Here is a 12,658-nt window from a genome sequence, read left to right as displayed (position 1 = left end):
CACTAAGGCAAGAGAGCGATCGTTTCAGTTCACTGGACGAGACAATCGTATTGGTTTCAAGATTCATCAATATGTTCATCAGTGAAAAAACAATGAGTGTGGTGTGAAAAGCAATATCAATGGAGTATGTACATGTACACATGAAAAGTGCAATCAAATATATGGCAACGATATGCATATAAATATATAGAATAGTAATAAATATATTTTTTATATTTTTTTATATGAGTTAATATTTGGTGCTACTGAAATCACCGAACTATTGATATGGGGATCATAGATTCATGCTTTATCAACTCAATTTGACACCACGGATGTGTTCAGATGGTTGGTTTGGTAAGGATCAGACCTTAGATCGTGTTATTTCAATCTAAAAATATGCTTTTCTGAATCGTTAAATTTTGGTGCATCGGATGCCGTTGAATTTTAAGAGCATTTAGAAAACCTCTTACATGTCACAATCACATTTTTTAAAACTTGTTTTCTAATAAACAAACCATGTAGATCACATCCATAAGGTCTGATCTACCAAAAAACCTTAAAAAATATGAAAAAAAGGTGATTTACACTCAACCCCATCTCACTTATTAATATCCTTTCGTCAACTTATTCAGTTAACACGAGAGAGATTCAGATCCAATTCACCGGGTTAAACATTTCAGACACATTACAGGAATCATCAAAGCAACTAATATTCATTTTATTTCTAATAAAAGTCTAAAACATAAGATTAGAGTTCAAAAGAACTGAATGCCATAATTACAATAACCAACTTAAAGTTTAACATCCTGAGAACACAATAGATCATATGTCCTGATCCGCACACCATCCCGCAACCGCTCTTTATCTTTTACTTTTCTCTTAAAAAATAATAAAATAATTTGTGTCAGACTACAACCAGTCTGCTTAGGAGAATACTATGATTTTGCAGAGGTACTGTGTAACAAGTATGCAATAAAAATGAATAACGATAGACAGTAAAGCATGATACTCAACATGACATGGAGGAATAAGTAATAGGAAACTAATTTATTGTCTACCATAATTCTAACTCATGAAAAAGCATATCATGAATCATCACTTAATCAGATAAATAATCATAGGTTTAAATCACTAATCACATGCTCAAGTAACTAATAACATGGTTAAATAGCTAATCACCTGTGCAGTTACAAAATTTCACAATATTTTGTTTAAGCGATACACACAAAATGTTTAAATTAAGTTTTTCTTGAATTATCCTGCAGGTACTCGCAGACTAAGACAATTGTAACATAAGAGAACATTCGGGGGTTTATTATGCTTGGTGTTTTATTAACCTGAACGTCTAAATGAAACTGGAATCCTAAGGGAGCGGTTGAATAACCGAGAGGACCTCTCAAAGGCTCAAATGACAGGATGCATCCCTAACTTTTGCAGAAGAACATGGAGCTACTGTCTAGGATAAGTTGGTAATCCAGGTCCCCTAACTCCGAGGACTAGGGACCATCGCGCCATTGTCACTCGAAACATGATAACACTTGTTCCCAGAGTTGTGAATAAACTTGAAATTTATGTCCTTAGGCTGGTACAGGGATATTTTTGTTGTTTTAATTGTTTATTCGTATTCGAATCTCAGATATTATGTTTGAATCTTCAATATCGGATCCATAATATCATGTTCAGATCTTCAATATTCTATTTGGATCTTAGATATTGGATCACGAATATTAAATTTGATATTTAATTATATATTTTGGTCAAATGGATCGAATCACTGGTATTAGATCCTCAATATCATGATCAAATTTGTTATTGGATCCAAGATGAATGGAGTGGATCCACAAAGTTTAAACTGGATTCATGGCTCCAAATTAGGTACAATGAAGACTTCAGATCCTTAGATCCATAATCTCTTATATGGATTTATGAACAAAATGGATCTTGGATCCATCATAGTTACATGAAATTCAGGATAATGTAATTTGGATCCATAATAATTCAAGTTGGATCCTTCTTTAGAATTTTAAATATTAGTATTTTTAAATAAAAAAAGAAGATCGGGATCTGCGGATGGATCCAAATAGGTGCAAAGGTGTGGACCCAACTATATGTGGGTCGCGGGTCACGGGTTCAGTCGAACCAAACCCGCACCCATTGGTGCGTTAAAATGAAAGCACAAAAAAAGGGACATGCGTTAAAAAAATGAGTAAAGGATTTCAAGAGGGGATATGTAAACCCTACCTAGGGTTTACATTTCTTTTTATTAAGTTGGGGAAGGGCATTAAACCCCATTTCATGCTGAACGTGGAGAGGAGGGGGAAACCGACCCCCACTCCTCACCCACGATCTCCCTTCTTCACCCATTCCAACTCTCTAACCAATTTCCCCTCACGCATTTTCCTTTTTAACCCCATCTCCTCAACACTCTCTCTTTCGTTCTCTCTGTCACTCTCTCTTTCCCCTCTCTCTTGCACAACCTAGCAAAAGGGCGCATGGCAGCAAGAGGGATTCACGACTTTGAGGTAGGTTTTTACAGTGGTTCTGTAGGGTACATCTTTCAAGTATGCTTGTTAGGGCTACTCATCCCATTTACGAGGGCTTAATCTATGTAAATGCAGTTCTGCGTGCATATACACGGATTATGATTTTGGCCTATGTTGGAAATTAGGAAATACGTCTGGAATCACCTGATTAACCTAACTTTGGGGCCCTCTGATGTGTTGTATTTGATGTCTCAAAGACGAATTGTTATGCACCTTCGTTGCATATCAATAATCATACGTAGAACGTCCTGCGGGTTGGTATTCCTAAAGTATTTGTTTGTTTTATGATTGTATTTTAGCTTTGGGGAAAAGTATGGATGTAAGTTTCTCTATGAGACGTTTATCATCAATACCTACAACATGCATTAACACTCAATTTTCTTTACTCATATATTATTGAATTTCTTTTTTTGCTGAAACTTTATTTTAGTTTAAAACGTGTGAATCTTACTATTCATAAGTATGACTCTGCAAGGTAAAAGTTTGTATCTAAGTGGTTGTTAACAGATGGTAGCTCACTGGGAGACATAACTAATCCCCTGTATATGAAACATCATCCCAGAAAGATTTTGGTTCATATGAATTCCTACTAGTTGTCTTTGGAAACCTATGAAATTGCATACTTTGAGTTATGCCATGTATGATTTTCTAACATAATCAGCTACCGATATGTCATGAAAATAATGATGATAAATACATATGAAACTGCATCTTAATCTGATGCTCAATGCCTATTGAGCTGCATATTATGTTGATGTTCGATTTCATACGAAGCTACATATTAATCTGTTGGTCAATGCCTATTTAGCTGCATATTATGTTGATGTTCGATTTCATACAAAGCTGCATATTAATCTGATGCTTAATGCCTATTTAGATGTGTATTATGTTGATGTTCGATTTTATATAAAGCTGCATATTAAACTGATGCTCAATGCCTATTTAGTTGCATATTAAGTTGATATTCAATTTAATATTTAGCTGCATATTCAGTTGTTGTTCAAATGCATAGTTAGCTGCATGTTAAGACAATGCTCAAATGCATATTTAGTGGCATATTTTAATAGATGTTCAAATGCATATAAGGTTGTATATTTCCTGAGACGTTCAAATGCCCATTTAATGGTATATCATCTGGAAGGATCTAAAGCAAAGGTGATTGAGGAAAGATGTATATAAATATACTATAATATCTTTGAGATTACATAGCGTGATCTCTAAATGAATCAAACGAGTCTCTTCTTGTTTGGCAAAATCTGCCAGCTTATGCCACCAGGTGTGGAACATTGTAAAACCTAATGGTAGGTTGTGGGAATTTGCCATTGGTAAAGAGAAATGATAATCTCTTAACCTAGCTTGTAGGTCAGTTTATTGTGGATACATAAGTGACAAGTCTGAGTATTGAGGGTCACACACTAGCCCTTGAAATTATAAAATGAATACGCAAATAGATTCAAACCTATGTGTGTATTTTTGTGCTTGACGATTTTAAGGTATTGGAGCACTCTAGGTGGGTTTACACAATTTAATGGATAAAGGTAGGTTAACATATCTATTTAAGGTATGGATGGTTGTGGATCTACTACTACTACTATAGTATAATTAAAAATTTTGGGAATACTCCAATGTCTTCAAGCTACTGGATTCAGATCGGAGAAAAACCTTGATAACTCGAGAAATACAAATTAATAAGATAGCAACCCACTCAGACTCGAGCTTACCTTGAAGAGGGGTAATGATACTCATAACAAGAGACATTTTCATTTTGTGGGGTCTTTGTGTTTTTAACATATTTTTATTATCTTGGTGTTAAGTGGATTTAAACTAGTAGTTTTTTATCAAAACCAAAAAAACATGAAGACCGATTGCATAATATTATAATTGTTTGAATACTTATGCATTTGGTTTCTTTTTTTATTGGACTGAAACATTGATTCTTACAGTATGTTGCACGATCTAAGTTTAAAGCATTTTGATTTCACTTCTGTAAATACATCATCTATTGAGTAGTTTGGTTTGGCAACTAATGTATTCCAACTATTGGCCTAAAAATGCTTCCTACATCAACATCATCATCATCATCATCATCATATCCTTCCTGCATTAATACCTTTGCTTAAAAATGCTATGTTTGGAATGATAAAAGAGTAAATATGCCAGAAATTCTCACTGTATGTTGTTCTACAAGCTCAGTGCGCATATATTTTCTGGTCTTGAAGTTGGGCTGGATTTCAATTTTAAAAAGCTTCCTTCTCCTTGGTAGGTGTTCCCATTTTCTTATACCATCCTTCTGTTTATGTGATTCTAATGCTATTTGTTGCTTTGTATTTTTCTTTTTCTTTTTTGCTTGGAATTGACAATTTTGAGGGGTAAATTTAAGACTGTCAAGATTTGTTATTCTGAACTTTGATTTGGTTTGGTTATACCTGTTACTTAATATGTTTGTGTAGTGTTGTTCATGAGAGAATTTCTTTAATTGTGTTATTTTTTACTTGTTTTGCTCTTCTTCTGTTACTTGTCTATTGATAATCATAAGTTTTTGAGGTAGTAGGGCATTTGATGGCTGAACCTTTTTAAAAACATTTTGTTTGAAAGAAAAATCTACATTTTTATCTTCTTGGTTATTTTGCTTGTAACATAATGGCAACCAGAGTGATTCCTTTTGTTGTTTATCACAGGTTTATCTACTTTTCTACGAGTGTCGGCATTTTATTATGCTTGATTACTTGTGTTGGCTACATGACAACAGAGATTGTCAATGGTTGCTGCCTATCCTTTGGATCCTACTTAATACCGTTTTGCTTCCTTCAATTTATCTTCAGATGTTTGGACTTGGGAGTACATTGGACCATAATAAAAATGATTAGGTTAAGTGGAGTTCGCCAGGCATTTCTTTTCAAGGGGCGTGTCAGAGCCTGAAAGTCTTATTGCATATATGGCATCTTCTTACACTTTTGATCGGATTAACTAGTTCATCAAACACATTCTGTCTGCAAATTTCTGTAGAACATTTACCTTCAGCATGATCAAATCAATGTGGGTCTTATATAATATTGGTGTTTAACATGGTCTTATGTCTATCAATATTGCATGAAGGCTTTCAAACGCATGAATGTAAAACATTAATTTTTTTAAATGTTCTATTGTTTTTAAAGATCAGACCCTCTGGATGTAATCTAAATGCTCTGTTGAATAGGCACATGCTCTTTGATCATGTTTTCTCGGCGTGTATGCAAGTTTTTTTAGAGGTTGAAAAATCAACAGTCCACAATGTGCCAAAATTTTACCTTTCAAAAAGTCATGTTTTATGTCAAAAACACACAATCCAAAGGTTGTTCAGGTTGGCTTGTCCCATGACCAAGCCCACCCCGAGTTTGGTTTGGGTTGGCCTAACCCATGTCCTGACCCGACCCACCTTGAGTTGGGTTCAAGTTGGGTTGGGTGGGTTTAACCTATACCTGACACATTTTAAAAGGCCAAGGGTAAATTGGTCCTTTACTACAAAAAAGGTGCTTTAGAAGGCCTTCTTAACTAATGCGCCAAACACACCATTAATGTTTAAAAGCCCTTTCAAGTTACAATTTTCAAACTTCTTTATCCTACAGATGAACTTTTAAATTGTGTCATCCCTAGAACTGACTTCTATGGAAGTTCATCCACAATATGGGGCACCAAAGGTGCCCTTAATTTAGGTTAGACATATGATGAAATATGAAGTGTGAGGAGATGATTGATGAATAATTCATGCTTGTTTGATGAGAGGTAGAGAATTGGGTCAGATATTGATTGAATTCACAAGGTTCTATCAAAACCTTGTTAGAATTCTCAAGTTCTTGATCTAGATCACCTTAGTCCGTGGAGTTTTGTCAGAATTTGCTATAGTGTTGTCATAATATAAAGTAGGAATGCATAAGAGTGGGAGATCTATTTAGGTCTAACTTAGACGTAACTCATATTGTTTGATCCGGAAACATGCTTTATTTGGGCATGAAAGGATTAGGTTTCACTGATTCTTGATTGACCTTGAAAAGTTGAAGTTTAGATCCTATACAAATCCATCTCTCTTTAGATGTTTGAGTTAGATTAATTTGGATCCAAATCTAAACATGTTTTTAAGAATAGGAATATAGTTTTGGGTCAAGGTCTGACCGAACCCATATTAAATCCATTTTATTTCTTATGTCAAGGGTAGGACTATAAACAAGTTGGGTTTGTATTGGCGACTTACCTCGACCTGATCAAAATTCTGATATATGGACATAAAAAATGCCTATTGGAATATTATTTGGGTTGGCCCGAACCGAACCCAAGTAGTATGAGAGTTGGGTTTGTGTTATGATTTTTCTCGAATATCTAACTTGACCTTGTATTTTAGTGAAAGTACCTGTTAAATTATAAGGATTTGGTTAGGGATTTCAATTTCTTAACCCAATAAAACCTGGGCTTTTAAAAAGGGTCTAAAATTGGATCTAAATCCAACTCAAACATCATAAGGTAGTTACAGATTAATATAATCTCTTAACCGTATTCAACTTGTTTCTATTCCTACATAAGGATAGTTAGCATGCAGCGAAGTCATGCATGCATTTGCAATAAGGGATTACGTGAGGTCAAATTAACTTTAGATAAGGTAAAAATGATTGGACTTCCAAAGTAAGGGTCAAACAATAATTGTGATGAAGCATGAGTAGTAGCCCTAACATGCATTATTCTACTGGGCATGTAAGATTTTGCAAGGGTTGAAAAATCAATGGCCTACAATGTACCAAATTTTCAACCCACATAAAATTGTACTTTTATGTCAAAAAAATATAATCCAAGAGTCTTTTCCTACCATTTTGATCATGTTAAACACATTCATGGGGTTAGTTTTGGTTAAAACAAGCATCCTACTATGAATTCTCCCAAGAGGGTTCCTTACCTATGAGTGTAGCCAATAATATTATCCCTATATATATGGGGTAATATTTGCCCAAAAAATAACTGTACTGTACAGAAATATGACCTGTTTTCATAAATGCCTTGTAATTTTTGCTATTCTTTCGATGTTCAAAATCATAAATACCCAACTTTACTATGACCTTTTTAACCCTCGCATATGCGAAATTGGCAAACTTCACGCGATATATTGCTCTACTCCTTGCGTAATGCAAACAACCACTTAAAAGAAGTTTCACATGTTTTTTCTTGCGGTCATCACAAAGGTCGCATAAAGTTTTTGTGCAAACTTCATCATCGCACATATGTCACAAAGTTTGCAAATAATTTATGTGTGAACTTTGCTCAAACTTTGGAATATTGCACATATTTCATGAAGTTTGCAGATAATTTATGTGTGAACTTCATGAGTATAAAAACTGAAACACCATAATCCTACACGTTTATGTAGAATTTTTTAGGGTTATCTGCAGTCCCCAACCAGTGGTCCTCAACTTGCTTCTCGGTACAGACTTATTTCGGCAATTATTCCCATGGGACTTCATCCTAAAGTATTCTAGAATCTTTAACAATGTTTTTTTCGGTAAGCACATATTTAACTGCTAAACCAGTTATTTCTTAAACACAATTTTTCTCCATTTGTTTCGACGATTCATATGCTTCTATTGCATTATCCAGTTTTATTGTTTATATATTTTGCGGATCTTGCACAATAAAGATAGTATGTTGGCACAATGGTTGTTTTTTTTTGTTTCCTTAACGATTTTGGTTTTTTGTTTGCATATACCTGTTGCACGTCTATTTACCTATATTACATATCTTGGTATTGTAGAAATTTCATAATTTGTTTAATCCAATATGTAAACTGAGAGGACTATGTTAGAGGCTCTATACCCGGATCGTCATCTATTGTTAGTGCACAACAAAAAAATATGAAATGGCTCATGAATGGTACTATGAAACAAGGAGCTTGCTTGACTCATGGATAGAGAGGGAGACACATCCAATGCCAAGAATTTGGGTGTCCAACAATTTTCATGGAAAATGCACAATTTGTAAACTCAAAAAACTACTCTCTCACTGTAAGATCTGCAATTTTTTTGAATTTTTAATATATATATATATATATATATATATATTGAGAGAGAGAGAGAGAGTTTTGTGTGACAATTTTGATTTACAGTTATCTGACAAATATTGGTGAATTCTAGTTATTTAATTACTAGTTTGAACTAATTAGCATTAGTTTATTAATTAATGAATATTTATTAATTAATTAATGAGTATTTAGTTAGTAATTATAACTAATTAATATTTATCTGCTAATTAGTGAGCATTTGAATAAAAAATATGCTTAAATAACATTAAGTAGATTATTACACTCAATTTAACATATAATTTTTGAAAAAATAAGTTAAATTGGAATTTTAAATTACATTGCAAAAATAATAATAATAAATGATTTAAATTGGATTTAGATTTGGACTATACCCACTTGAACATGGGTCAAATCCAGTCCAAAAAGGGGATCCATCAAGGTGGGACAATTTTGGGTCTTGAGGAAGACATTATGGAGAGTGGGACCCAAACAATTAGGGCAACCCCCATCTCTTCCACAAACCCAAATCCCTTAGCCTTCGACGCTTGACCCCTTCCCAATGAGAGTCCAAAAATGGACCTAGTAACCACCCCACACTCATTTGTTTTTGTTTTTCCATTTTTGTGAAAGTAGGAAAAGGCACTTTGAAAATTGAAAAAGGGACTTGGTTTGATTCCTTCTCAACCCTCCATTTCCACCTTTCAAACTCAACCTTCCATCTCTAAACCCTACTTATAAAACATCAAAAAAAGGAGATTGAGCTCATTCTTTCCCCCTCTCAATTTTTGTTTTTTTGTCTTGGTTGAGGTTCTCTCTCTCTCCACTAGCCATTTTTTTTGCTTGGAAAAACATTAGAACTTCAACCAAGTTCCTCTCGCACTCCAATCGGTGGAAGAAGGTCTTTTAAGTGTGCTGACACCACACCCCCTCTCATCTCACGTGTAGGATGGGGTGCTCTTTGAACTCCTCTGTACATGGTTTTGAAGGAGGTTCACTACCTCTCAAGAGTTTCATTGGTATGTTCTTCGTTTTAACACTAAGGATAGGGTTGAACGACTCTCCCACAGGGATTTAATTGCTAGAATATGCATCCGCCATGGTATATGTTTGTATTTTTTATATTCAAACATTGAATCATAATGTATATATTTATATTCTTGATATTATGTATATATGTTTACATTTTTTATATGCAAGCATTGATTCATGAATGTATATGGTTGCATTTTTTATATTCATTCATGATGTATATATGTTTGCATATTTTATATGCAATCATTGATTCATGAATATATATGGTTGCATTTTTTAAATTTATTCATGATGTATATGTTTACATTCTTGATATTCATTTATGATATATATATATATATATATATATATATATATATATATATATATATATTACATTTTTGATATGCAAGCATTGATTGATGATGTATATATTTGCATTCTTGATATTCATTCATGATATATATGTTTGCATTTTTTATATGCTAAGCATTGATTCATGATGTATATGGTTTCATTCTTGATATTCATTCATGTTATATATATATATATATATATATATATTATATTTTTTATATGCAAGCATTGATTCAAAGTATATATGTTTGCATTCTTGATATTCATTCATGATGTATTTGTTTGCATTTTTTATATTCATTCATGATGTATATGTTTGCATTTTTTATATTCATTCATGATGTATATATATTGTATTCTTTATATTCATTCATGATGCATATTGCATTTTTTATATTAATGCATTGATTCATGTTTTAGATATATGCATTTTTTTTATTTATAAATTTGATACTATAGTCATTCTGTTTTATTAAACCAGTTAATGTTCTGAAACTATAGTCATTTTATTTTATTAAACCTGTTAATATTTTGAAACTATAGTCATTTTATTTTATTAAACATGTTAATCTTCTGAAACTATAATCATTTTGTTTTATTAAACCTGTTAATGTTCTGAAACTATAGTCATTCTATTTTATTAAACATGTTAATGTTACGAAACTATAATTATTTTGTTTTATTAAACCTGTTAATATTCTGAAACTATAGTCATTCTGTTTGATTAAACCTTTTAATATTGTGAAACTATAGTCATTTTGTTTTATTAAACATGTTAATGTTCTGAAACTATAGTCATTCTGTTTTATTAAACATGTTAAGGTTCTGAAACTATAGTCATTCTGTTTTATTAAACCTGTTAATGACTTTATAATTATAGTCATTTTTGTTTTAATGATTCTGAAACTATACTAATTCTATTTTATTAGACTTGAAACTATAGTCTTTTCTGTTTTAATAATTCTGAAGCTAGTTATTTTGTTTTATTAGATCTGAAACTATAATCATGTATGTTTTATTTCATCTAAAACTATAGTCAATTTTGTTTTATTAAGTCTATAATCATTCTGTTTTATTAAATCTAAAACTCTAATCAGTTCTGATTTAACGAATTTGAACTAGTCATTCTGTTTTAATAAATCTATAACTATTGTCAATTTCGATTTATTAAACCTACAACTATATTCATTTCTATTTTAATAAACATGTAACTATAATTATTTTTTATTTAATGAATCTTAACTATTTGATTATATTTTAATGAATCTGAAACTATAGTCAATTCTGATTTATTAAACTTGCAACTATAGTCATTTATGTTTTATTGAACCTATAACTATCGTTATTTTTTAATTAATAAATATGAAGTATAATCATTCTGTTTTAATGAATCTGAAACTATAGTTAGTTATGATTTATTAAACCTGCAACTATAATCATTTATGTTTTAATAGACCTGTAGCTGTAATTATTTTTGTTTTAATGTTATGAAAACTATAGTGATTTTTGTTTCATTAAATCAGAATTATAGTTAGTTTTGTTTTAATGAATCTGAAACTATAGTCGTTTCTATTTTAGTGAATCTGAAACTATAGTAATTCCATTTTAATGAATCTAAAATTATAGTCAATTCTGATTTATTAAACATGCAACTATAGTCATTTTTGTTTTGATGAACTTGTAACTATAATTATTTTTGTTTTAATGTTCTAAAAACTATAGTAATTTCTATTTCATTAAATCTGGACTATAGTTAGTTCTGTTTTAATGAATATGAAACTATAGTTAATTCTGTTTTAATGAATTTGATAGGTTTTAATGAATCTAAAACTATAATTATTTCTATTTGAATGAACGTGAGACTATAGTCATTTATGTTTTTAATGTTCTGAAACTATAGTCTTAATGATTTTGCACTATAGTCATATTTATTTCTATATTTGATTTTTCTAAATCTATAGTCATATTGAATCTGCACTATAGTCATAGTAATTCATACATTTAATTTTGCAAATTTCAATGGTAAAAAGGTCCTGATGAAGTTGGTTATTTACGGTTTTGGTCATTAGGCGAATATTGCAAATTATGGAGTTTTAGGAAAGCACATCATTCTTACCATACAATACGATCATTTTTCATTAAAAATCTCACATTTATGCATCATAATCAAATGATTCAAGAGTTGATCCTTATAAAACAAAGCATGTCAATCACATCCATACAATTAAATTTAAAAGAATAAAAAAACAAAAATAATTATACTATATGGCAAAGGATGACGTGTTTTAAAAAATATCCCATAATTATTAAATCCACCAAATGGACAATTTCATAGGTTCCCACTTTTTGAATGCTTTTACCCCTAGCAACTGTGAATTTCTGATTATTGCATGTCACGATGCTAAAAGTTGATGGACCCATAAAACTAGTCAACAAAATTGCATGTGAGGTTGCGATATTCCAAAAAAGAATGCAAAATTCGAAAACACTTGCAAAACTCATGACAAGTATCCTAATGCACATTGTGAAAATCCTTTAAATGTTGTCGAAGTCCTTACCTTGCGAAATTCTAAAAGAGTATCGCATGAGGTATTGCGAAATTACAAAAAACTTGCAAAAGTAGGATATTGCAAAATTACGATGAGTATCACACCAGTATTGTGATTTTTTTTCTTGTGAAATTATGTTCTATATAAATGATGCTTTGTTTCTTAACCCCTTATTTGCA

Source organism: Nuphar pumila, chromosome 3 (assembly GCF_984573655.1).
Source record: "Nuphar pumila chromosome 3, dmNupPumi1.hap1.1, whole genome shotgun sequence".
NCBI lineage: Eukaryota > Viridiplantae > Streptophyta > Magnoliopsida > Nymphaeales > Nymphaeaceae > Nuphar > Nuphar pumila.
Note: the sequence above shows the minus strand (reverse complement) of the source record.